The sequence below is a fragment of the Callithrix jacchus genome, chromosome 10 (genome assembly GCF_049354715.1).
Source record: "Callithrix jacchus isolate 240 chromosome 10, calJac240_pri, whole genome shotgun sequence".
In the NCBI taxonomy this organism is placed as follows: Eukaryota; Metazoa; Chordata; class Mammalia; order Primates; family Cebidae; genus Callithrix; species Callithrix jacchus.
This window is the reverse complement of record NC_133511.1, coordinates 38,360,684-38,386,496: the sequence shown is the minus strand read 5'-3', so window position 1 is coordinate 38,386,496 and position 25,813 is coordinate 38,360,684. Positions and strand designations below refer to the sequence as shown.

At 37.9% G+C, this 25,813-nt stretch overlaps 1 long non-coding RNA gene across 1 annotated transcript in view; it reads left to right on the top strand.

Annotated features, from left to right (window-relative positions):
- LOC144577977 (uncharacterized) overlaps positions 1-25,813 on the top strand; it is a 178,342-nt gene that overhangs the window by 42,353 nt on the left and 110,176 nt on the right. The window contains exon 5 of the long non-coding RNA XR_013522852.1: positions 22,213-22,305. This is a non-coding gene — a long non-coding RNA (uncharacterized LOC144577977). The remainder of the gene's footprint in view (positions 1-22,212; positions 22,306-25,813) is intronic.

Below are 25,813 nucleotides of genomic sequence, written 5' to 3'. Positions count from 1 at the left end.
ATATTGCTTTAGATGTTAAGTTATAAAGTCATTTATAATGCTAACTTTTTATTTATCTGTATATCTAAGATCTCTCTATATATTTTAAGACCTAAGGAGTGCTAAAATGAACACACAACACCAATTAGAACTAAAAAATAATTAATATATTTTAAGTCTATGTGTGCCCCGCTCCAAGTCACATTCTTTTTCTAATTCTGAAAAATTTTAGGTTCTATACATATGTTTTGTTAGAATTTTAGGATATGTGTTTGAATATTCATAAAGTTTAAATAATTTAAGTCATACTGTTTATATTGCACCTCCACTACAGGAGGTGACATTCCAATGATGGATTCTTTCTTAGCCTTCATCCTTGAGAGTTTGTGAAACAGAGCCCCTAGCCAGCCTCAGGGTGAGAAACAAACCTTTATTTTAAATCCCTGAGACTTGGGGCATTGGAATTGGTGATTACTTATGCCATCTTGACCAATACAAAAATCGTGACTCAAAGTAGGATGCCTAATAACAACAACCTAAAATATGCAAAGCAGTTGGCATTGACTTAATGGTCAGGGTGTGACTAGTGAGGAAATTGCTATCAAAGGCTGGAAATACACCAATCCATTTAGGTAACAGCAAAACATTTAGTGAAATTAGTGCCCATGGTTTTTTGGGGGAAGAAGATCTTGTACATAACAAACTTCTTGCGATAGAAGAGTGGGTGAGAAAAGAATTATTTTGCGATGTGTGTTTATTGCTATGATGTCTTGGTCAGTTATGAAGAGAAACACATATACCTAGAGAAAATGGACCAATTTACAAACAGAAATGAAGGAGAACAGAGGAAACCCATGATTCTTGGATTCATGGGATTATTGTTTGGGATTGGCTTCTCAACCTCAAAAAATAAACAAAATTAAAAAAAAATCTTAAAACACAAAGTTTGATTAAATATTTATTTACTCTATTTACTCTTCCTTGATTTTGTGCCATGGGGTTATACTGTTATTCTCTCTTCCAGTATTGTTACTTTCAATGTTTTGTTTTTATCTCTTCTGGAATTGCAACTGGCTAGCCAGGTTTCCTAACACCATTTATTAAATGGGGAATCCTTTCCCTATTGCTTGTTTTTGTCAGGTTTGTCAAAGTTCAGATGGTTGTAGATGTGTGGCATTACTTCCAAGATCTCTGTTCTATTCCATTGGTCTGTATCTCTGTTTTGGTACCAGTATCATGCAGTTTTGATTACTGTAGCTTTGTAGTATAGTTTGAGGTCAGGTAATGTGATACCTCCAGCTTTGTTCATTTTGCTTAGGATTGCCTTCGCTATGCAGACTGTTTTTTGGTTCCATATGAAGTTTAAGGTGTTTTTTTCCTGTTCTGTGAAAAAAGCCAATGGTAGCTTGATGGTGATAGCATTGAATCTATAAATTACTTTGGACGCTATTGCCATTTTCACAATATTGATTCTTCCCAAGCATGAGCATGGAATGTTTTTTCATCTGTTTGTGTCTTCTCATTTCCTTGAGCAGAAGTTTGTAGTTCTCCTTGAAGAGCTCCTTCACATCCCTGGTTAGTTGTATTTCTAGGTATTTTATTCTCTTTGTAGCAGTTGTGAATGGGAACTCACTTATAATTTGCTCTCTATTACTGGTATAGTAATGCTTGTGATTTTTGCACATTGTTTTTGTATTCTGAGATTTTGCTGAAGTTGCTTATCATCTTAAGTTTTTGGGCTGAGATGATGGGGTCTTCTAAATATACAATTATGTCATCTGCAAATGGAGACAATTTTACTTCCTCTTTTCCTAATTTAATACCCTTTATTTCTTTTATGCCTGATTGCTCTGGCTAGAACTTCCAATACTGTGTTGAATAAATAAAAAATGTATTTAAAATTAAAAAAAATTTCAGCAGCCACATCTTGGGATCAATTGATAATCAGGCTCCTTCTATTCCCCACCTCCAATCATTTTTATATTGAGCTTATAATCCATCTATCCTTTAAATTTTTAATGTATTTCTTACTGTCTAATCATGTCACTCATATTTTATATCAGTAGATTTTGGGACTCAAGTGTAGAATACAGTTATCTTTACTAGGTTTTACTTCCCTATATTTATTCTTTGCTCCAGCCTATAAATAAACTTGGCAGATTTTGACATCGAATGAACTGCTATTTCACCCTCTCATCTGTAAATCTTATATGCTATCACCTGTTCTTATGCAAATTATTGACAGAAACTTAAATGAATTAGAGCTTGGCACACAAGTAGAGAATTTATGATGTTGACAAGAACCAATTTTTGTTCTGAGATTTCAGGACCCTTTCCTTGAATTATAGAGATCTAGGTGGCATGTACTTTAAAAGATGTGCTTTTTGTAAGCCCAGTCCAGTTATCTTACCTCATTACTTCATTTTCTCAAAAACACTCTTTTGTAATATAAAGTAAATGAAAAACCAGAAGGTCAGGTTGTCAATGTTAGATAGTAGAAGTTGAGTAGAAAATGTAATCTTCTAATTTTCTTGCTGGCTCTCTCTCTACATTTTTTTCAAGATTATTTTTTCCTAAAACAACATCTTCCTGCACTTCTACTATTCAGGTATATAAAAAAATTTAAACAGAATGTAGGTGGTTTCCAAACATGGCAATGTAAGAATTATTAGGGGAAGATTTTAAAATATAGCAGAGTCCTGAAACCGTCCTCCAAGATTCTGATGGAGTATCTTGGGATGGAAGTCAAGAATTCGCATTTTTCAAAAGATCCCTGTGTTGTGCATCTACCTCAGACTTCGGATAACTACCTTTGGGACAAATGCCAAACAAAAAGCAATTTATTGTAATGAGCAAGTGGGTAAACTCTAGACTAGACTTCTTATTAGTATAAGCAGACATCTTTTTAGACACTGATTTACAACAAAAAGTTCAGAGAATTTTCAGCAATGAGAGACTAAACATGATTATGGAAGGATTGCTGGCATGAGAGTATTGCATCTTTGCTATAGCATGTTGTTTTTGTCATTTTCAGTTCCATCTCAAAACACACGAAAGAAAATATTGAAAATAGTTTGGATTAGGGAGATGAGATAACATTGACGTCTCCCAATCTTCATTTTAGCCTATATGCTTATACATGTTTATATCACTATAATTACAGTATGCATTGCAACTTAGTTTACGCTTTTCAATTATCACTATTTCTTAAACTTTTGCCCCATTGCTACCTAGTGTTCAGAAGTACAGGTTGAGTGTTTCAAAACATTCTTTAAAACTGGGTTTCCGTAAGTTAGATAATAAGCCCATATTACTCTTTATAGTTGTGTATAATTTTATAATTTTCTATCATTATGGATAATTGTAAAAAATAAAAGCTTCTGAATAAGATACTTTTTCTTATTTTAAAAATTATTTCCCTAGAACATATTTCCAGGAATAGTATTACTGCACCAAAATAGAAACACGTTTCAAGTTCTTTCTTCTTTTTTGAGACAGAGTTTCACTCCATCACCCAGGCTAGAGTGTAGTGGCATGATCTTGCCTCACTGCAACCTCCGTCTCCCAGGTTCAAGTTTTTCTCCTGCCTCAGCCTCCTGAGTAGCTGGGATTACAGGTGTGTGTCACCACACCTGGCTAATTTTTCTATTTTTAGTAGAAACAGGGTTTCACTATTTTGGCCAGGCCAGTCTCAAACTCCTGACCTCAAGTGATTCAACTGCCTCAGCCTACCTGGGATTACAGAAGTGAGCCACTGTACCCAGCCTTCCCTGTTATTATAATTACTTTCCTAAGTGATTAACACCCAATTATAATGCCATCAGAAAAGTATTCATGTATAAGTTTCACAAGAAGTTTACCAAATCAGATATTATTGATGCCCTTTTAAAATGTCTGGATATTTTAAAGGAACCATGGTAAACCATCATGTTTTATTTTATGTTCTATTTTCCCAGTAATTGTATTAATGCCAGTCAAATAGTATACTTTCTCTTTACTTTCTGTTATTTTCAAGTAGAATACTTTCTAAGATAGAAATGTGTGGCTCTGTCAGGCAGAAAAGCTGGGATCTACTAAGATGGCCAAACTAATTCGTATTGGTCAGCCTTTGCTATAGTAAAATGAACAGAGAAGCTCAAGAGCTTAAACAGTGGCATTGGTTTTTCTTGCTCATGGGTGCATGGAGCAGTTTTAGTGCAGCTTAGTCTGGTTATCTTCTGTTTGGGTACACACACATTCTTATTCTAGGATCCAGGATGAAGAGAATGGCTCTGTCTAGGACATGCAATTTTCATGGCAAAGGGAAGAACCGCAAGAAACCAAGCCAAAACAATGAGTCCACATTAAAGCTTCCGTTGAGGATTGGCACTGGGTCACTTCTGCTCATAATCCATAGGCCCATGCAGGTTACATGACCATGTGGGTGGAAAGTCTCATACGTACCCAAGAAGGAGCCTGAAGCCTCAGCCAGTTCCTGTTTAATAAATAGAATATAAAAGAAGAATTTAGTTAGGAATAAGTATCATGAGTGATTAGATACTAGACTTATTGAATATTAAGTGTCATGAGTGATTAGACATTAGTAATATTGAATATTAAGCCTTGATTAAAGTCTTCTTGTATTTTATGCATTATTATCTCGGAACTCTGGGTTGCCGTGGTCAGGGACTGATAGAGGACACTATGGAATATGGCCACGAGGCAAGGGCATTAATATCTGTTGAACAGGACTGGTGGTGATCAGCAGAGATAACCTATTGAATTCGAAAACCAAGCTCTCTGTCACACCAGAATAAGGGTTGCTGGAGGGCATTTAAAATCTCTTCAGTAGTGCCAGCACTTGGGGAAGCACCCGCTACTCAGCAGACCTTGGAAGGGAACATCCCTGTACTTGGGAGAGTTGGAGAACACTCCACTCCCCTACAGTCTTGGGGAAGGACTGATACCAGAGAGCCCAACCTGTAGCTACCTGGGGGCTTAATTGTTTCTATGTGGTGCTGTGCTCTACTGGTTACAATCTGTGCCTGCTTTCACTCCCTGTTTCTGTACCTGGGTCCTCTTTTGTAAATAGCAAGAAGTAGCATAATTCTTGAAGCCTTTGTTCTTGACAGGCATAACATAAAGGGCTGACAATTCTCACTGCCCCCATTTCAGTTACTTGAAAGCCCTGGTCCCTCGTTTCTTAGACACGTGATTACCCTACTTACCCTGCCCCGTTTTTTACCTAATGAAAGTCGTGTCCAGGTACTTGGGGCCACTACTGGTCTCTGCGTACTGGTGGTAGTGGTTCACTGGGTCCAACACTTTTTTCTTATTTTGGTGTATCACATCTTTATTTCTCCAGTCTCTCTTTTCTGCACCTGTAGAGAATACCCTCTAGACCCAGCGGGGTTGGACCCTGCATGACCAAGCCAGATAACAGGATGGGGAATATACTCTGCCTACAGAGACGTTCCTCAGGTTGCATGGCTGTGGATGTGTCTGTATGATAATCCTCATAGGAGGTGAGAAGATACAGTTGGGAATAACCCCTGAAGTCTTCTTTACTTACATGGTACTTGTTCTCTTATATATTTTCCTATCATAGAATTTAACACATTTTATTGACATTTATTGCTAAATTTTCTCTTGTAGACTTCAAGTTCCTCCAGAGCAGAAAAAGTGATTTACTCACTTTTGTGTATCCCTAGTGTCGGTGACACTATAGAACATGCAAACGTTCGCAAAATACATATATTAAGCAAATGGTTTTAGTCTCCGCTTCTGGAAAAATTATCAGCTTCAGCGTTCTTTTGTTTTAGAACTAATAAAAGGTAATACAAGTTAATCTGTTCTAAAATTACTAGACTCTTCTAAAGTACCTTTTTAATGCCTTTTTTTAAATGAAAATATTCCTACTCCTATTTATTTTAAAATCTACTTCAAGACTATAGGAGGAAAAAAAACCAGGATTTTCGTTTGTATTAAGTGACATCATAAGCATTAGGAGACATTAGAACTCCACTTAGAAGTTCAGTGCACATTCAGCCTCACGCTCTCAATTCAATAGAGGTTCTCTGGTCAAGTTGAGCACTGCTTGGGAAGAAGATAAATGTATAACAGACTGACTTTTCTACTCTCAAAGAGAGAAACTGAAAGGTTGTCTGCCAAAGAAAAATGTTTCTATTGAAAAATTATTTTTTAAAAGATTTCAAATCTGGGTGTAGAGCTGAAAGTACACATCGTCATCACTGAAGATGTCTTGACATTGTTAGAAAGTTGATAAGAGGAAGGAAAATATTAAAAGGCAATACAAATTCAGAAAGGAAGCTCTACAGTCAGAACCAGTTCATTCACCAGGCACAGAAGGAACAGTGCCTAGAAACCATACTTACAGCAGCTCTTAAAAATGAAAACAATTTTAATATCTTTGAAAATCTAAAACAGGGAAATAAAACATAATAATAAATCCAGCCTGGAATATAGCTGTCTTTGTGCCAAGTTCGTCATAAATGTAACTTTAAATATTTTTTAATGAAGGAAGGTGTCATAAAGGCAAAGTGCCTAGAGTCCACTAAAGTCATCACGCAGTCCTGTGAGTAAACTTTTCAAAGTAGGAGGAGGAGGCATAGAGCCACTGAGCTGAGCAGAGGTCTCCATAATTGTAGACTTGGCCTCATTCTCAGGGCTGTGAGTAGAATTATTTTAATTTTTCCCAAGCTAACACTGTTTAGTTCTTAATGCTAGAGGTGACTTGGAGCAAGATCATGATGAAAATTATTTAGGGGTCTTCCATCTTCTGTGTGTGTGTGTGTGTGTGTGTGTGTGTGTGTGTGTGTGTATGAATGTACATACATGCAGTTCAGTCCTTTTTTTTTTGATTATATAGAATGTGTTGAGCACTCTTCGAACCATCAGTTAACAAAGGAGAAAAAAACCCTCAACAGTCTCTCTCTCTGGACCAGTGGAGTCCAGTGTATGATCTGTAGACTGGCTGACGGCTTTATTATTTTAATTTGAAATTAATTACATATATATATTCCTGGTTCACAATCAGATCTTATATTCATTAAAAAGAATGGCCATTAATCTCTCATGGTTTTTATCATAATGAAGATGTTCAAAAATGTATTTGTATATCCAGATTTTCACCTACACCCACCTCTGCTTCCTTTTTTCAGTTTTGAGGACATGGGTAGGTAGAGGGTTAGAGTGAAATGTAGCAATGTAGTGTTGTGGTGACCAGGCGAAAGAACAGTGAGGAAGGAAAGTGAGAGGGAAGGAGAGGAAGAGAAGAAAAGGAGAGAAGAAATAAGGATGGGGGAGTAGGGAAGAGACATAAGAGAGGCACACAATATTGTAAACAGAATCAAATGTGCAACACATAAGTGGCACGGAGTCTTTAAATGCACACTTTTTAGGTATACAGATGTATAAGTACTTTCTCAACATTTTACTATGGAAATTTGCTAGTATACAAATTAATCAGAACAAATTTTACAGTACCATGCATTCACCACACAAATTACCATCAATATTTTACTATATTTGTCCTACAGCATATATATTTATCTCTCCTTCCTCTCGCCATCCATTAGTCTTTCTTTTTATTGAATGTATTTCAAAGTAAATTGCTGTTGGGGACTTACCCTGTAACTTTGTACATGTTTGTTTACAGGTTACTTTTTTCTTTTGAGATAAAATTTATATACAATTAAAAGTCACAAATCTTCAGTAAACATTAGCTGAGTTTTGATGAACACAAACAATGTTTGGTTTTCTATTCTGAATTACCTCACTTAGAATAATAGTCTCCAATTCCATTCTATATGTGTACATAGAGTTTCATTCTTCTTACATGTGTCTTGCCACTTATCCCAGCACCATTTGTGGAATAGGATGTCCTTTCCCCACTTTGTGTTTTGTTTGCTTTGTCAAAGATCAGCTGACTGTAACTATTTGGCTTTATTCTTGGGTTCTCTTTTCTGTTTCCTTGGTCTATATGCCTATTTTTATACCGGTACCATGATGCTTTGGTGACTATGACCTTATAGTATAGTTTAAAGTTGGTTTAATGTAATGCCTCCAGATTTGTTCTTTTTGCTTAGCCTTCCTTTGGCTCTGCAGGCTCTTTTTTGATTCCATATGAATTTTAGGTTCTTTTTTTTTTTGTCTAGTTGTGTGAAGAATGATGGTGGTATTTTGATGGGAATTGCACTGAGTCTGTAGGTTGCTATTGGCAGTATGGTCATTTTCACAATATTGATTCTACCCATCCATGAGCATGGAATGTGTTTCCATTTGTTTGTGTCATTTTTGATTTCTTTCAGTAGTGTTATGTAGTTTTCCTTGTAGAGGTCTTTTACTTCCTTGGTTAAGTATATGCCTAAGTATTTTATTTTTTGCAGCTATTGTAAGAGGTTGAGTTCTAGATTTGTTTATTCCCTTGGTTGCTGTTGGTGTATAGGAGAGCTACTCATTTGTGTACATTAATTTTGTATCCTTAAACTTTGCTGAATTCATTTACTGGTTGTAGGAGTTTCTTGGATGAGTCTTTAGGGTTTTCTAATTATACAATCATATCAGCAAAAAGTGACAGTTCAACTTCTCTTTACTGATTTGGATGCCCTTTATGTCTTTCTTTTGTCTGATTGCTCTGGTTAGTATTTTCAGTACTATGTTTAATAGAAGTGTTGAAAGTGGGTATCTTTGTCTTGTTCTGGTTCTCAGAGAGAATGCTTTCAACTTTTCCTCATTAAGTATAATATTGGCTGTGGGTTTTTCATAGATGGCTTTTATTACATTGAGGTATGTCCCATGCATGCTGATTTTGCTGAGGGTTTTAATCATAATGGGATGGTGGATTTTGTCAAATGCTTTTTCTGCGTCTATTGAGATGATCATGTGATTTTTGTTTGTTTGTTTTTAATTCTGTTCATATGGAGTATCACATTTATTGACTAATGTATGTGAAACCATCCCTGCATCCCTAGTATAAAACCCACTTGATTGTGATGGATTATCTTTTTGATACACTGTTAGATTTTGTTCACTAGGATTTTGCTGGGGACTTTTTCTTCTATTATATGTTCACCGGGGATATTGGTCTGTAGTTTTCTTTTTTGTTATTGTTTTGTCCTTTCCTGGTTTGGGTATTAGGGTGATACTGGCTTCATAGAATGATTTAGGGAGGATTCCCTCTTCTTCTATCTTGTGAGATAGTTTCAGTAGGGTTGGAACCAATTCTTTGAGTGTCTGATAGCATTCAGCTGTGAATTCATTTGATCCTAGACTTTTTTTTTTTTGCAGTTTTAAAATAACTATTTCAATCTTGCTTCTTGTTATTAGTCATGGGTTCAAAGTTATTATATCTTCCGGGTTTAATCTAGGAGGGTTGTATATTTCCAGGAACTTAATCCATCTCCTCTAGGTTTTCTAGTTTATGTTCATAAAGGTGTTCATATTAGCCTTGAATAATCTTTTGTATTTCTGTGGTATCAATAGCAATATTTCCTGTTTCATTCATAATCGAGTTTATTTGGATCTTCTCTCTTTTTCTTTTGGTTAATCTCACTAATGGCCTATTTTATTTACCTTTTCAAAGAAGTAGATTTTTGTTTCATTTGTATTTTGTATTTGTTTTGTTGTAATTTCATTTAGTTCTGCTCTGATCTTTGTTATTTCTTTTCTTCTGCTTGGTTTAGGTTTGGACTGTTCTTGTTTCTATAGTTTTGTAGCATGTGGCCTTAGATTGTCTATTTGTGCTCTTTCAGAATTTTTGATGTACATCTTTAATGCTATGCATTTTCCTCTTAGCACCACTTTTGCTGTATCCCAGATATTTTGATAGGTTTTGTCTCTATTATCATTCAGTTCAATGAATTTTTAAATTTTCTTCTGGATTTCATTGTTGACCCCATGATCATTCATGAGCAGTTTATTTAATTTCCATGTATTTGCATGGATATGTGGGTTTCTTTTGGAATTGATTGCCAGTTGTAGTCCACTGTGGTTTGAGACAGTATTTAATATACTTTTTACTTTTTTAGATTTACTGGGACTTGTTTTGTGGCCGATCTGGGAGAATGTTCCATATGCTGATGAATAGAATGTATATTCTTCAGTTGTTCAGTAGAATGTTCTGTAAATATCTGTTAAGTCCATTTGTTTTAGTGCGTAGTTTAAATCTACTGTTTCTTTACTGACTTTCTGTCTTGATGACCCTTCTAGTGCTGTCAGTGGAGTATTAACGTAAACCACTATTATTGTGTTGCTGTCTATCTCATTTCTTAGGTGTAGTAGTAATTGTTAATTTGGGAGCTCCAGCATTAAGTGCATATATATTTAGGATTGTGATAATTTCCTGTTGGACTAGTACTTCTATCATTTTATAATATCCCTTTGTCTTTTTTAACTGTGGTTTCTTCAAAGTTTGTTTTGTCTGACGTAAGAATAGCTACTCCTGCCTGCATTTGGTGTCAATTTCCATAGAATATATTTTTCCATTTCTTTACCTTAAGTTTATGTGAGTCCTGATGTGTTAGGTGAGTTTCCTGAAGATAGCACAAACTTGGTTGTTGAATTTTTGTCCATTCTGTATATTTTAGATGGAGCATTTAGGACATTTACATTCAATGTTAGTACTGATGTGTGGTACTATTCTATTCATTGTGCTATTTGTTGACTGAATACCTTCATTTTTCAATGTGTTATTGTTATATAAGTCCTGTGAGATTGATGCTTTTATGAGATTCAATTTAGTTCTTATAGTGCTGGCTTGGTAGTGGTGAATTATCTCAGCATTTGTTTGTCTGAAAAAGACTGTATCTTTCCTTCACTTATGAAACTTAGTTTCACTGAATACAAAATTCTTGGCTGAGAATTTTGTTTCAGGAGGCTAAAAACAGGACTCCAATTCCTTCAGTTTGTAGAGTTTCTGCTGAGAAATTTGCTGCTAATCTGTTAGGTTTTCTTTTATAGGTTACCTGGTACTTTTGCCTCATAACTCTTAAAATTATTTTCTTTGTCTTGACTTTAGATAACCTGATGACTATATGCCTAGGTGATGATGATTTTGTGAATTTCCCAGGTGTTCTTTGAGCTTCTTTTATTTGGATGTCTAGATCTTCATTAAGGCTGGAGAAATTTTCCTCAATTATTCCCTCAAATATGTTTTCCAATCTTTTAGATTTTTCTTCTTCCTTGGGAATACCAATTATTCTTAGCTTTGGACATTTAACATAGTACCATACTTCTTGGAGGTTTTGTTCATTTTTAAAATTATTTTTTCTTTGTCTTTGTTGGATTGTGTTTACTCAAAAACTTGTCTTTGAGTTCTGAAGTTCTTTTTTGTACTTGTTTGATTATGTCACTGAGACTTTCCAGTGCATTTTGCTTTTCTCTAAGCATGACTTTTATTTCTAGACTTTACAATTGTTTTTATTTATTCTATTTCACTGAAGATGTTTTTCTTTCATATCCTGTGTCATGATTTAGATTTCTCTAAGTTGGACTTTACCTTTCTCTGGTGCCTCCTAGATTAATTTAAAAATTGACCTTCTGAATCCTTTTTCTGACAATTCAGAGATTTCATCTTGGCTTGGATCCACTGCCAATGAGCTAGTGTGATATTTTAGGGTGTGAAAGAACCTTGTTTTGTTCTATTACTAGAATTGTTTTTTTTTTTTTTGGTTCCTTCTCATTTGGGTCGACTATATCAGAGGGACGATCTGGGACTCAAGAGCTGCTGTTCAGATTCTTTCTTTCCATGGGGTGCACCTGTGATGTGGTATTTTCTCTTTTTCCCTAAGAATGGGGCTTCCTGAGAGTCAAACTGCAGTGATTGTTTTTGCTTTTCTGGGTCTAGCTACCCAGTGGAGTTACTGGGCTCCAGACTGGAACTGGGGAATGCCTGCAGAGTCCTATGATGTGATCTGTCTCCAGGTCTTTTAGCTGCAAATATCTGTTCTGGTAGGTGTAGCAGGGGAGTGAAGTGGACTCTTTGAGGGTCCCTGGCTGTATTTTTGTTAGTGCAGTGGTTTATGTTAGTTGGCCTCCAACCAGGAAGTGGTGCTTTTGAGAGTGCATCAGCTGTGGTACTTAGGAAGGATGTAAACTTGTCCTAGGATTTCTGGTTAAGTATTCAGTTTCCTCAGGCAGTGGGCAGGGCCATAGAGCTCCCAAGATAAATGACTTTTGTCTTCTGCTACCAGGGCAGGTAGAGAAGGACCACCACATTGGGGCAAGGATATATGTATTTAAACAGACTCTCCTTGGGTGGAATTTGCTGCAGATGCTGTGGGGATTGAGGTTGTGGTTTACAAGTCAATGAGGATTATAGCTGCCTCTGCTTGGTCATACAGATCACCAGGAAAATTGGGGAAAGCAGCAGTCACAGGCCTCACCCAGCTCTTACACAGCCTGAAGTCCTAAAGGTCCATCTCACTCTCACCATGCCCCCTGAACAGAAAGGAGTCTATTTCCAGTCAGTTGGTGACCAAGTTCCCCAGACTACCAACCTCCCTGCTGAGGAAGCAAGCAGATTCACAGTTTTTCAGCATCTCAGGAAACTGCAGCAGTGATCTCATTCCTTCAAATGATTTGTGGATTCTCTCAGCTTTCCTGGTATGCTCTTGGAGGAAAAGTTCATGATGTGAATCTCCACACTGTTCTGTCCATCCAAGCTGGAGCCGCAAGCTACTCCTGCCTCCTATCCACTACTTTTATCCTCCGCTGGAGCCGCAGTCTAGTCCTGCCCCCTATCCACTACTTTTATCCTCTGCTGGAGCTGCAAGCTAGTCCTGCCTCCTACCACTACTTTTATCCTCCCCTGGAGCCTTTATTCTTACAGTATCTTTTGAGGAACAACAGTTTAAATTTTGATGAAATCTATTTAATCGATATTTTTTAATAGCTGTGTCCACTGTAACAAACCTTTGTCCACTCCCAAGTCACAAAGATATCCTCCTATGATTATTTCTGAAAGCTTTTTGATTTTAGCATTTATGTGTGGATCTGAGTTCCATCTCAAATTAATCCTTGTATATTGTGAGGTAGGAGGTTGTGGTTTCTCTTTTTGTACATGGCTAACCAACTTTCTTGATGTCTTTTGTTGAAAAGACTTTTTCCCCTGTTTGACTGTGGCTTTGATGCTCTTGTCAGGAATCTAATAATTGTACAAGTTCAGGTCTACTTTTGGGCTTCGTATTTTGTTCCACTGATCCATTTTTGTGGATTCTTATGTCACTTATCACACTGTTTTCATTACTGTAGCTGTATAATAAGTCTGAGAGTCAGTGTAAGTCATCTAACATTTTCAAAATTGTTTGGGATAGCATAGGCCCTTTGAAATTCTATGAAATATTAAAATTAGCTTGTTAATTTTTACAAAACCTACTTGAGTTTTGACTAGGATTGAATTTAATCTATAAATGAATTTGGGGAGAATTAACATTATGAAATATTGGTTTCAATCCGTAACTGTGACATATGGCTACATTTTTTCTCTTTATGTCTTATTTTACTATGTCTTGGAAAGCTCTTTTAACTGTAGCTCATTTTCAGGTTGCTGATAAAGACATTTCTGAGACTAGGTAACTTTTAAAGAAAAGAGATTTAATTGACTCACAATTCCACATAGCTGGGGAAGCCTCACAATCATGGCAGAAGATAAAAAGGTACATCTTAAAATGGTGGCAGGAAAAAGGAAGGTGAGAGAACTTGTGAAGGGAAACTCCCCCTTATAAAACCATCAGATATCTCATGAGACTTTTTCAATCAAGAGAACAGCTTGTGAAAGACCCACCCTTATTATTCCATTACTTCCCTCCAGATCCCTCGAATGACACATGGCAATTATGGGAGCCACAATTTGAGATAAGACTTGGGTAGGGACACAGACAAACAATATCATTCTCACCCTGACTCCTCCAAAATCTGATGTCCTCACATTTCAAATCCAATCATGCCTTTCCAACAGTTGCCAAAGACTTAACTCATTTCACCATTAATTCAGAAGTCCACAGTCTAAAATCTCATCTGAGTCAAGGCAAGTCCCTTCTGCCTATGAGCCTGTAAAATCAAAAGCAAGTTAGTTACTTCCTAGATACAATGGGGGTACAGACATTGGATAAATATACCCATTCCAAATGGAAGTAATTGGCCAAAATAGAGAAGCTAAAGGCCTGATGCAAATCTGAAATCCAGCAGGGCAGTCAAATCTTAAAGCTCCAAAATGAACTCCTGTGACTCTGTCTCACATCAGGGTCACACTGATGCAAGAGGTGTGTTCCCATGGTCTCGGGCAGTTCTACCACTGCGGCTTGGCAGGGTATGGCCTCCCTTCTGGCTGCTTTCATGGGCTGACATTGAGTGACTGTGGCCTTTCCAGGAGTACAATGCAAGCTATTGGTGGATATACCATTCTAGGGGCTGGAGGACAGTGGTCCTCTTCTCATGGCTCTACTATGCAGTGCCCCAAGGAAGACTGTGTGAAGGTTTCAACCTCACCATTTCCCTTTTGTACTGCCCTCCAGAGGTTCTCCATGAAGGCCCAGCCTCTGTAGCAAACTTCTGCTTAAACATCCAGGCATTTCCATACATCCTCTGAAATCTTGGTTGAGGTTCCCAAACCTCAATTCTTGACTTCTGTGCATCTATAGGCTCAATACAGATGGAAACTACCAAGGCTTTGTGCTTGCACCCTCTAAAGCCATGGCCTGAGTGGAACCTTGGCCATTTTCAGCCATGGCTGGAGTTGCTGGGATGCAGGACACTGAGTCTCTAGCTGTACACAGGCCCTGGGCCTGATCCATGAAACCATATTCCCCTCCTAGGCCTCCAGGCTTGTGATGGGAGGGGCTGCAGTGAAGTCCTCTGACATGCCCTGGAGACATTTCCCCCATTGTCTTGGTAACTTTTGGCTTATTTCTGCAAATTTCTGCCGCCTGCTTGAATTTCTTCTTAGAAAATGGGTTTTTCTTTCCTATTGCCTCATCAGGCTGCAAATTTTCTGAATTTTTATGCTTTATTTTCCTTTTAGAACTGAAGGCTTTAACAGCATCCAAGTCACATCTTGAATGCTTTGCTGCTTAGAATTTCTTCCACCAGATACCTTAAATCATCTCCCTCATGTTCAAAGTGCCACCAAATCTCTTGGGTGGGTCAAAATGCTTCTAGTCTCTTTGCCAAAATATAGAAAGAGTCACCTTTACTCCAGTTCCCAACAAATCTCTCATCTCCATCTGAGACTACCTCAGCCTGGATTTGTCTACATAATTATCAGTATTTTGATCAAAGCCTTTCAACAAGTCTCTAGGAAGTTCTAAACTTTTCCACATTTTCCTATCTACTGAGCTCTCCAGACTGTTCCAACCACTGCCTGTTACCTAGTTGGAAAGTCACTTTGACATTTTTGGGTATCTTTACAGAAGCACCCCACTCTACCAGTACCAGTTTACCATATTAGTCTATTTTCATGCTGCTAATAAAGACATACCTGAGACTGGGTAGTTCATAAGGAAAAAGAGGATTAATTGACTTACTGTTCCATGTGGTTGGTGAGACCTCACAATCATGGTGGAAGGTGAAAGGCACATTTTTTTTAATTATACTTTAAGTTCTAGGGTACATGTGCAGAATTTGCAGGATTGTTACATAGATACACACATACCATGGTGATTTGCTGCCTCCATCCCCCCCACATCACCTATGTCAGGCATTTCTCCCAATGTTATCCTTCCCCAACCTCCTCATCCCCTGCTGTCCCTCCCCTAGTCCCCAAACCCCAACAGACCTCAGTGTGTGATGTCCCCAACAAAGATCAAAAGACACAAAGAAGGGCATTACATAATGGTAAAAGGATCAATGCAACAAGAAAAGCTAGCTATCCTGAATATATATGCACTCAATACAGCCAGATGCATAAAGCAAATTCTTAATGACCTACAAAGAGACTTAGAATCCCACACAGTAATGGTGGGAGACTTTAACATTCCATTGTCAATATTAGATAGATAAATGAGACAGAGAATTAACAAGGATATCCAGGACTTGAACTCAGATCTGGACCAAGTGGACCTAATGGACATCTACAAAACTCTCCATCCCAAATCCACAGAATATACATTCTTCTCAGCACCATATCACACTTACTCTAAAATTGACCACATAATCAGAAGTAAATTACTCCTCAGCAAATGCAAAAGAATGAAAATCATAACAACCAGTCTCTCAGACCACAGTGCAATCAAAGTAGAACTCAGGATTAAGAAACTCACTCAGAACCACACAACTACATGGAAACTGAACAACCTGCTCCTGAATGACGACTGGATAAACAATAAAATGAAGGCAGAAATAAAGATGTTCTTTGAAACCAATGACGATGAAGACACAACGTACCAGAATCTCTGGGACACATTTAAAGCAGTGTCCAAAGGGAAATTTGTAGCACTGAATGCCCATATGAGAAGTGAGGCAAGATTAAAAAATCCTTACCCTGTTGTCAAAATTGAAAGGGCTAGAGGAGCAAGATCAAACAAGTTCAAAAGCTAGAAGATGACAAGAAATAACTTAGATCAGAGGAGAACTAAAGGAGATAGAGACACAAAAAAAAAAAAACCCTTCAAAAAATCAATAAATCCAGGAGCTGGTTTTTTAAAAAGATCAAACTAGACAGACTACTAGCCAGATTAATAGAAAAGAAAAGAGAGAAGAATCAAATAGATGCAATAAAAAATGATAAATGGGGTATTACCACCGATCCCACAGACATACAAACTACCATCAGAGATTACTAAAAACAACTTTTATGCACATAAACCAGTAAATCTAGAAGAAGTGAATGAATTCCTGGACATTTACACCCTCCCAAAACTAAACCAGGAAGAAGTTGAAACCCTGAATAGACCAATAACAAGGTCTGAAGTTGAGGCAGCAATTAATAGCCTACCAACCAAAAAAAGTCCAGGTCCAGATGGGTTCACAGCCGAATTCTACCACAGGTACAAAGAGGAGTTGGTACCAGTCCTTCTGAAACTATTCTAAACAATACAAAAAGAGGGAATCCTCCCTAACTTATTTTATGAAAGAAACATATGGCAGCAGACAAAAAAAAAGAGAGAGAACTTGTGCAGAGAAACTCCCCCTTATAAAATCATTGGATCTCTTGAGACTTATTCACTATCATGAGAACATCATGAAAAAGGCCCACCCTCATGATTCAATTATCTCCCACCACATCTTTCCCACGACACATGGGAATTGCGGGAGCTACAATTCAAGATAAGATTTGGGTAAGGGCACAGCCAAATCATATCAATAATTATTTTTCTCGTTTGGTTCATTATTTAGTCTTTCTGCTTAAAATAAGGATAGTTTATACACCACAGTTACAAGTATGATATTCTTCATTTTTTTTCTGTGCTTACTAATGCCAGTGAGTTTTGTACATTCAGATGATTTCCTCTTGCTCATTAATATCCTTTACTTTCAGATTGAAGTACTCCCTTTAACTTTTCTTGTATGACAGATCTGGTGTTGATGTAATCCTTCAACTTTGTTTGTCTGATAAGGTCTTTATTTCTCCTTCATGCCTGAATGATATTTTCAATAGTTACACTATCCTAAGGTGATTTTTTTTTCATCATTTTAAACATGACATCCCACTCTTTTCTGGCCTGTAATGTTTCCACCGAAAAGACTACTGCCAGACATATTGGAGCTCCATTGTATGTTATTTGTTCTTTTCTCTTGCTGCTTTTATAATCTTTACTTCATTCTTGACCTTTGGGATTTTGATTATTAAATGCCTTGAGGTTGTCTTCTTTGGGCTAAATCTACCTGCTGTTTATTATAACCTTGTTGCATTTGGATATTGATATCTTTCTCTAGGTTTGGGAAATTTTCTATTATCCCTCTCAATATACTTTCTACCTCTATCTTTTTCTCTACCTCTTCTTTCTGACGAGTAACTTATATTTGCCCCCATGAGACTGTTTTTTAGATTGGAGGCACACTTTATTTTTAAAATTTTTTTCTTTTATAACTGTGTATTTTCAAATAGCCTGTCTTCAAAATCAATAATTGTTTTGCCCACTTGATCAGTTCTGCTATTAAGAGACTCTGATGCATTTTTTAGCATATGTATTTCATTTTCACCTCCAGATTTTCTGTTTCATTCTTTTCACTTAAATGTCTTTGTTAAATTTATCTGATAGAATTTTGAATTCCTTCTCTGTGTTCTCTTAAATTTCTTTGAGTTTCCTCAACACAGCTATTTTGAATTCTCTGTCTGAAAATTCACATACGTCTCTCTCTCCAGGATTGAACCCTGGTGCCTTTTCATTTAGTGAAGTCATGTTGTTCTGTGTGGACTTGATGCCTGCAGCTGTTCATTGGTGTCTGATCTCTGAAGAGTTATGCATTTATCATAGTTTTCACAGTCTGGACTTGTATGTATCCATCCTTCCTGGGAAAATTTCTACATATTCAAAGGGACTTGGGGGTTGAGAGCTGAGATTTTGGTCACTGAAAGCCATATCTGCATTACAGAGCACCCAATGAAACGTGGTGGTTCTTGCTTTTCCTTTACTTTCTACTGAACCAAGGAATCTCTCTTTCTTTGCTGAGGTGCATGGGGTGGTGAGAAAGGTTACTCGAGCACCCCTGTGTTCATCATCACTGGGACTGGGCTGGATGAGACCTGAATCTCTCCCAAGGCCTGCTGTAACTACTACCTGGTTACCACCTATATTTGCTCAAGGCCCTAGAGCTTTAACATCAGCAGGTGGTGAAGCCAGCCAGTCGTGTGACCTTCATTTCAGAGTAGTGAGTTCCCTCATGTCCTCGGCTGATCCAGAGATACCATCTGGAAGCCAGGGCCTGACGTCAGAAAACCTAAAAATCTACCTGCTGTGGCTACACTAGCATTCAAACCACAATCCAAAGCCCTTCCCACTTTTCCCAGGCAAAATAATGTCTCTCTGTGCCCACCACCACACAGGCTCACAGAGAGTACTGTCAAGCTACCGGTGATGTTCACTTATGGCCTCAAGGGCTCTTCAGTCAGCTCATGGTGAATGCTGGCAGGTTTAGGATGCACCCTTCAGGGTGAGAACTAACCTCTGGCCAAGGATAGGCCCACAAATCCCATCCAAGAGCCAAATTTTGGAATCAGAGACTCTAAGACCCTGCTTGGTGTTCTTCCCCACTGTTACCAAGCTTGTATCTAAGCTGCAAGGAAAATCCTTTTTGTTGTTACCCCTCCTTTTCTCAAGCAGGAGTCTCTCCTCATATCCACCATGGTTGTGAATCTGCTGGGTCACACCTGAAGCCAGGAAATCTCAGGATCTCATCCAAAGCCCCACAGTATGTACTACCTGGTTACCACTGCTGATTATTCAGATCTCAATAGCACTTCAGTCACCAGGTGATGAATCCTGCCAGTACTAGATCCTTCCCTTCAGGGCTGCAGTTCTCTTCTGGCCCAGGGTATGTCTAGAAATGTCTGGGAACTATGGCATGGAAAGGGGACCTCATGACTCGGACTGGTGCCTTATTCCGCTGTGACTGAGCTGGTACTCAATATGCAGAACAAAATAATCTCTACTTTTCTGTCTCTTCAAGCAGAAAGAAGGGGTCTCTTTGAAGCCATGAGCTGTGTAGCCTGAAGTTAGGGGAGGGTGGTATCAGCATTCCTTAGCCACCCCAGCTGGTGTTTCAGTGGGTCTTGTACATGTGCACTCCCATTCTGCCATCTCTGGCCCAGTTCAGCCCTAGGCCTCACCTGGGTGTTGCAATCCTTGTGGCCGAGACTGTCTTTCAAGTTTGTGTGGAGCCCCAGAGAGCTTTAGCCTGTGATGATGAGGCTGGCAGGAACTCAAGTCCACCCACTGGCATCAAAGTTCCTCTCTGGGGATGGTCTAAATACTCCCTCCGGTGGATCTTGACTGAGTTCTGCCTGTGCTGGCAGCACTGAGTTCCAATGCAAAGTCCCGCAGTCACTTAACACTTTCTCCCCCAAGAACACAGATTCTCTCTCCACGCTGCCATGTGGTCACTTCTTGGGGGCTGGGGAGGGTGGGGTTGGCAATTCAACACTGTCTTTTTTGCCTTCTTCAATGCCTCTTTCAATACTATGAACTTAATACCAGGTACTGTGATCACTAACCTAATGTTTGGTTCTTACAAAGGTGCTTTTTTGTGTAGGTAGTTGTCAAATTTGGTGTTTCTGTGGGAAGGACAATAAGTGGAGGCTTCTACTTGGCCGTCTGCTCAACTTCTTTCCCATTGTTGTTAATCAACCCTTTCTAAATAACTACTCAAATTTATATATTTTTATTCATCAAAAGATGAAAATGGCAGTAAAACACATTATACTGATATTTTTGGATATTTGTATATAACTGGTATGAATGTGTGTCAAATTCTGGTCTTTCTTTTCTGGTTCATAAATCTGTAAAATAAAGTTCAATTAATTAATCAGTTTATTCCTTCATGAGTTTAAGCATTTAATTATCTACCACATGCCAGATACCTTACTAAGCAAGGGCTAAAACAATGCCTAATACACATACACAGACTTGGCCTTCAAGAAGAAAAATTCATAAATAATACTATATATACCATGAATAAGCACATGTATTGCCTTGCTTGAATCACTAAGTTTATATCTGTTTCCTCATTTGCTCATTTATACTTCTAATACTCTTAAAATTACCCTTGTTTAGACAATAAATTATGTAGTTATCTATAATACATGAACTTAATTTTATAAGCAAAACATGAATAGATGAATTTAAACAATGTAAAAAATGTTTATGATATTTTCAGTTTATCAATTTAATGATAAATTCATGTTGAAGATTTTATATAGGCATATATAATGTGATAATTTAGTTTTTCCCTTTTCACATTTTATTGACCAAATTTTATTTAAACTCTCCACATGTATATTTAACATTTGTATTCATATTTCTGTCTTTTGCAGAGCTTTTTTTCCCTAGCTATCTAACAAAATTTTGAGCATATCCTGTTTACTTACATATAAATTATTTGAGATATATAATTGTAGGGGAAGGGCGATGTATGCGTGGGGTAAAAATTTTAATTTTTCATATGAGACAGGACAGTTTCCTCCAATTCATTGTGTAGCTACATATTTGTGACCTTCATGCAACCAACTATTCTAGTGGTGTTAAATTATAAATTTAGTTTTTTCTTGGTAACTTCCAATATTTGCAATTGCAACATTTTACCCTGGGGAATAATGACTAGTTCTGAGTTAAATTTATTTTCCTTATTTCCTCCAATCAGGTGATACATAAAGATCCCAAATTAGCATCAATGGAGATGTTTCAGACTCAGATGTCTCCACTAAAGAATACTTTTTCGATTAACATAAATAACTCAGTGTTATTTATGTTAAGGTGTTGTCCAGCAAACAAAAACTTTGTAAGAACTTAAATACCAGGTGACAGTTTCTTTTCTAAAGGCCTAATCTATGTAAAAATCTGGTTAAGTATTTGGATATATATGAATATTAAAGCAGTGTGGTAGGTGCTATAATAGAAGAATATATGAAATTTCAGGGAAGAATAATAGAAAGGACTCAGTCTTGGAATTTGTGGAACAGGAAGAGAAGGAAAGAACAGAGTGCTCCAAAACAAAAAACAAAACAAAAAAAGGTAGGAAGGGGAAGAATAGGGGAAGTAAGAGAGAAAAAAATGGAGCCCAGGATAGCAACATTTCTTTTAAGAAAGATCTCATGAATTCAACCAGTGAATAAATTTTCTGGGAGTGCACATGGTCCAGAGCTCCATGGGGCCTTGCATCAGAAGGGCAGACATCATCATCTTTGTGCACATTACAGACGGAGTTCCAGGAAATGCCTGAGAAGGTTCCGTTTCTTCTTACTTGTGGCATTTTCTGATCATTAAGTTAATACCTGCTTGCTACAAAGAAGCAGGAAATATCCAAAGTAGAAAATAGAAGTCACAATAATCCCATGACCCAGAGATATAACCAGTGTTTTGTTCTTCTGCGGTTTCAATATAGCAAACAATTTCCAAATAATGAAATCTTGAGTCATTTACCTGGGAAATCCAGTGATACAAATAGAAACAGAAACAAGAAGCTCCTTGTAAAATTTCTATTTTTAAATTTTAATGTTTGAGGGAAACCTATACTTGTAGTAAGGCAATCGCCTACCAATATCTCTACCCCTGCCCTATTCTCTGTTATTTTTGTTGATAGGGAAAGAGAAAGGCCTGATCTGGGAAGGCTGGAGAAACTGAGGATGGACTGGATGACATTGATGCTACTGCCTCATGACAAAATCTGATGCAGGTAAGCCAGGGCAACTTCAATACGAAGACTTTGGAATGTCTTCATATATTTGAGGCTAAGTGAAGACCTCTCCACTGAAGCAGGCAGCCACTCTATCTGCCAGACTCCAGCAATGTACCAATGGCATGAGGTAGGAAGTAATGAGTGCGCCTGCAGGCAGCACCCTAAGTGTGGATGTTGGTATTCTGTGTAACCCCAAGTGGTTTGCAGGAAGCATTTGCAAATAGACAGATTGAAGCTATCAGAGGAGCAGAATGTAGAGTAAGTTGTATGCATGTGGAAACTGTAGCTTATTGGCTGAATTATGTTCCCCTTTGGGAAATATTTTCAATCAAAGCAATTTTCTTGGAAGCAAGCTAGACTTCAAGTTTTTTTTCTTACTTTGTATGATATCTGAAATACTTGTGTGTGTGTGTTTGTGTGTGTGTGTGTACGCGCGTGTGTGTGAGTAATATCTCTTATTTATTGCCCTTGGTTCTGTAAATGACTTTTAAGCACATTTTCTATTTGATTCATCAATCATGAGGATCTAATTAATAATGGTAAACAATGATTTTTGTAATGTTTCTGGAGTCCATGTACAGAGTGCTACATGATTAAGTTGTGAAACCTCCTTGCTGAGTTGTTACAGATAGTGAGGATGTTTATATGACTATGCTGAAACAATGGCATCCCTATTTTTTATGTGACTTGCCATCTCTTTAAGTTTGTACCCAATGTAAAGGCCTCACTGTGTTCCAAGATGTGTAAACAGTAAAACACTTTTCATTATGCCAGTGAGAAAGGAAGACTGCCTGAGCGCAGACCACTCAAAGCAGAGAGACAAAAGGAGCAACCACATTTCTCACTCAGACACACAATGGTTCTTGAGTAATAGTTTCCGTAAGACATTCTGCAGCTAGGGTTGAAGGAATTAATCTTTCTTGTAGAACAACTACAGACTAAGGCCTTTTATTCAATAGCTGTAAGCCTACAAATAAAAGGAATCAACATCCCTGGGAAGTCCTGCTTTGGAGAACACAAAGATGACTAGTAACAGGAGTGACACAGGAAGAAAAGAGACCATTTCTTTAGCTACACCAGGCAAAAAGCATTTTCACCAGTTCTCAGAAAGATAGTATGAGATTTAGAGCCCTACTGCATGTGATGTATTATGCTAAAATTACAATAGTAGGCTACATAAGCTTATTTAGTTGGGCTCAGCCTATACTTTCTGTTACATTTATAGAATCCTGAATTAACAAAGAGACCAACCTCTCCAAGTTTTATTTTAGCTGGGCAGTTGGGCCTGGAAGACATCCCTTATAGAAGTGAAGATTTGGTGTTTAGATGGAGCAGACTAGATACTGCCTAAAAGGATTTTACTCTACTGGGGATGTGGGACAGGAATGGGGGATACAAGTGACACATTTTCCCCATCAATAAAAGAAATTGGGTATGTTTTCTGAAGCCATGAGGAATGGAGTACCCTTTCCCTACTCCTGTTCACTCCCCTACATTCTTCCTCTCTCCCTGAAGGAGTTATAAATATTAGTGTACAAACAAAGAGGGTAGGAAATGTAGCTCTATATTTATAGCTCAACTGATTGGTCTCTGAGTTCTGTATCCTGTTGAGCTTCTGGGAAGCAGCTTGCTCTGTTTGCCTCTCTCCAAGACTGTGCTGCACTTTACTACATTATTGGGGTGGGAGGGCGTTGGTGGTAATGTCGTGAAACCCTCTAGTCCTTGTTCATTTTCCTGGTCCATGAGGCGCTTCAGTCTCAATCACTTTTGTGCTACATTTAGGGACCTGAAATCTTACAAAATGCTTCCTATTTTGTGTGCATCCAAATGTACCACAAGACTCTTTTTGGGGGAGTGGGGGGAGGGGCAGTGGTTACCTTCTCCCAGTAATGCTGCTAGAAAGCCAAGTAGAGGGTGAACCTACTGCAGACTCCATTCTCTCTCCCTACCTCTGCTAGCCCAGGAGAGTCTCATTCAACAAATGAGGAAAGGTTGGGAAACAAAACTTCTGTTCCAAAATATTCTGTCCGTATATTTGCCCATTTTTGCTCTTTAGACAAACAAAAGCTTATAGAGTTTTTTGCTTTCTTCCTGACACATACCTAAGGTAACAAACATAGAGCCAGCCACAAGCTTAAATATGGTAAAGGGAAAAGGGAACATGCAGAGAGACAAAAATAGCATGGAAGGCAATATCTCAAAATACGTTACAGTTGCAATTTTTGGCCTATGTAATTATTTGTTATGGCAGGTTTCTAAGCAATTACTATGGTTGTCTTTAGTAGTCCAATGGGTGGCCATGCACAGCTTGGGAAGCCGGGCTCAGAAAGTGTAGAGAAATATGCCAGCAGACCTGCCCACTCTCTTGCTGTGGACACTGTGAAGGAAGGCAGTGGAAAGAAGCAGCTCCTTGCTTTTCCCTGGTATGATGGTAGAAAGAGCACAGGTTCTACAGTTAGAAAAACCTGCCTTCACATACTGGTTCTTTGATTTGGGGTAAGTCACTTATTGACGGCTGTCACAATTTGGAATTTTCTTGAAGTAGGATCATATTTTGTTTTTTTTTTTCTTTTGTCTTTATGTCCTCAGAGATGAGCACACTGATGAAACATACTTGGCAAGCAATATATGTGGAATGGATGTATATAGTTTAACACTCCACAACTTCAGTTTTCTTATTGATGGGAAGTGATAATAGCAGCTGCTGCTGCGAAGATTTAGTAAAGCTCCACATGTAAATAAGCCTGGCAGACCTCGAAAGGGCAGGCATTCAGTAAACGATCATTTCTCTCTTCCTTTTCCCCTCTCCCCTTCTGTCTCTTCTACATTTCCTCCCATATTTCACCACCCAGTGACTGCCCATAACTGGTGTTTTTATTCACAGTAGGTATAATATCCCTCTATTGATTAACTCATAGTCATCATCATTATCAACAATAACGGCATAAATAGGAGTTGAACATCCAATCTGTGAGGTATTAGGCTGCTCATGTTTTTGACAGCTTTGGAGTAAGTGCAACCCCTGTCTCTTCCATCACATCTCCATCTGCCTGATATCTTACCGCTATTTACCCAGAGAAATGAACTGCTGCTTTCTCTCTTTTGAAGAAGGTAATTCTGTCCTTTAATAAAACCTTTTTTCCCATTCATGATTCTAATCTGCTATCCATCTAAATAATTTGATTTTTTTTCTGAGACTATTGTTTTTCTGTGTATAGTTCTTCAGAGTTACTCAGTTTAAAAAAAAAAAACCCTCCCAACAAATGACACTTTGTAAATATCATTGTATGTGGCTTACAATTTATATGTATGTATCTTATTTTACAACAATTTAATTCCTTTAGACAGCAGTCCCCAACTTTTTTCGAACCAGAGACTGGTTTGTTGAATGACAATTTTTCCATGAACAAGGGTGGGGGGTGGACATGGAAACAGGTGGATGGTTTTGGGATGAAACTGTTCCACTTCAGATCATCAGGCATTAGATTGTCCTAAGGAGTGTGCA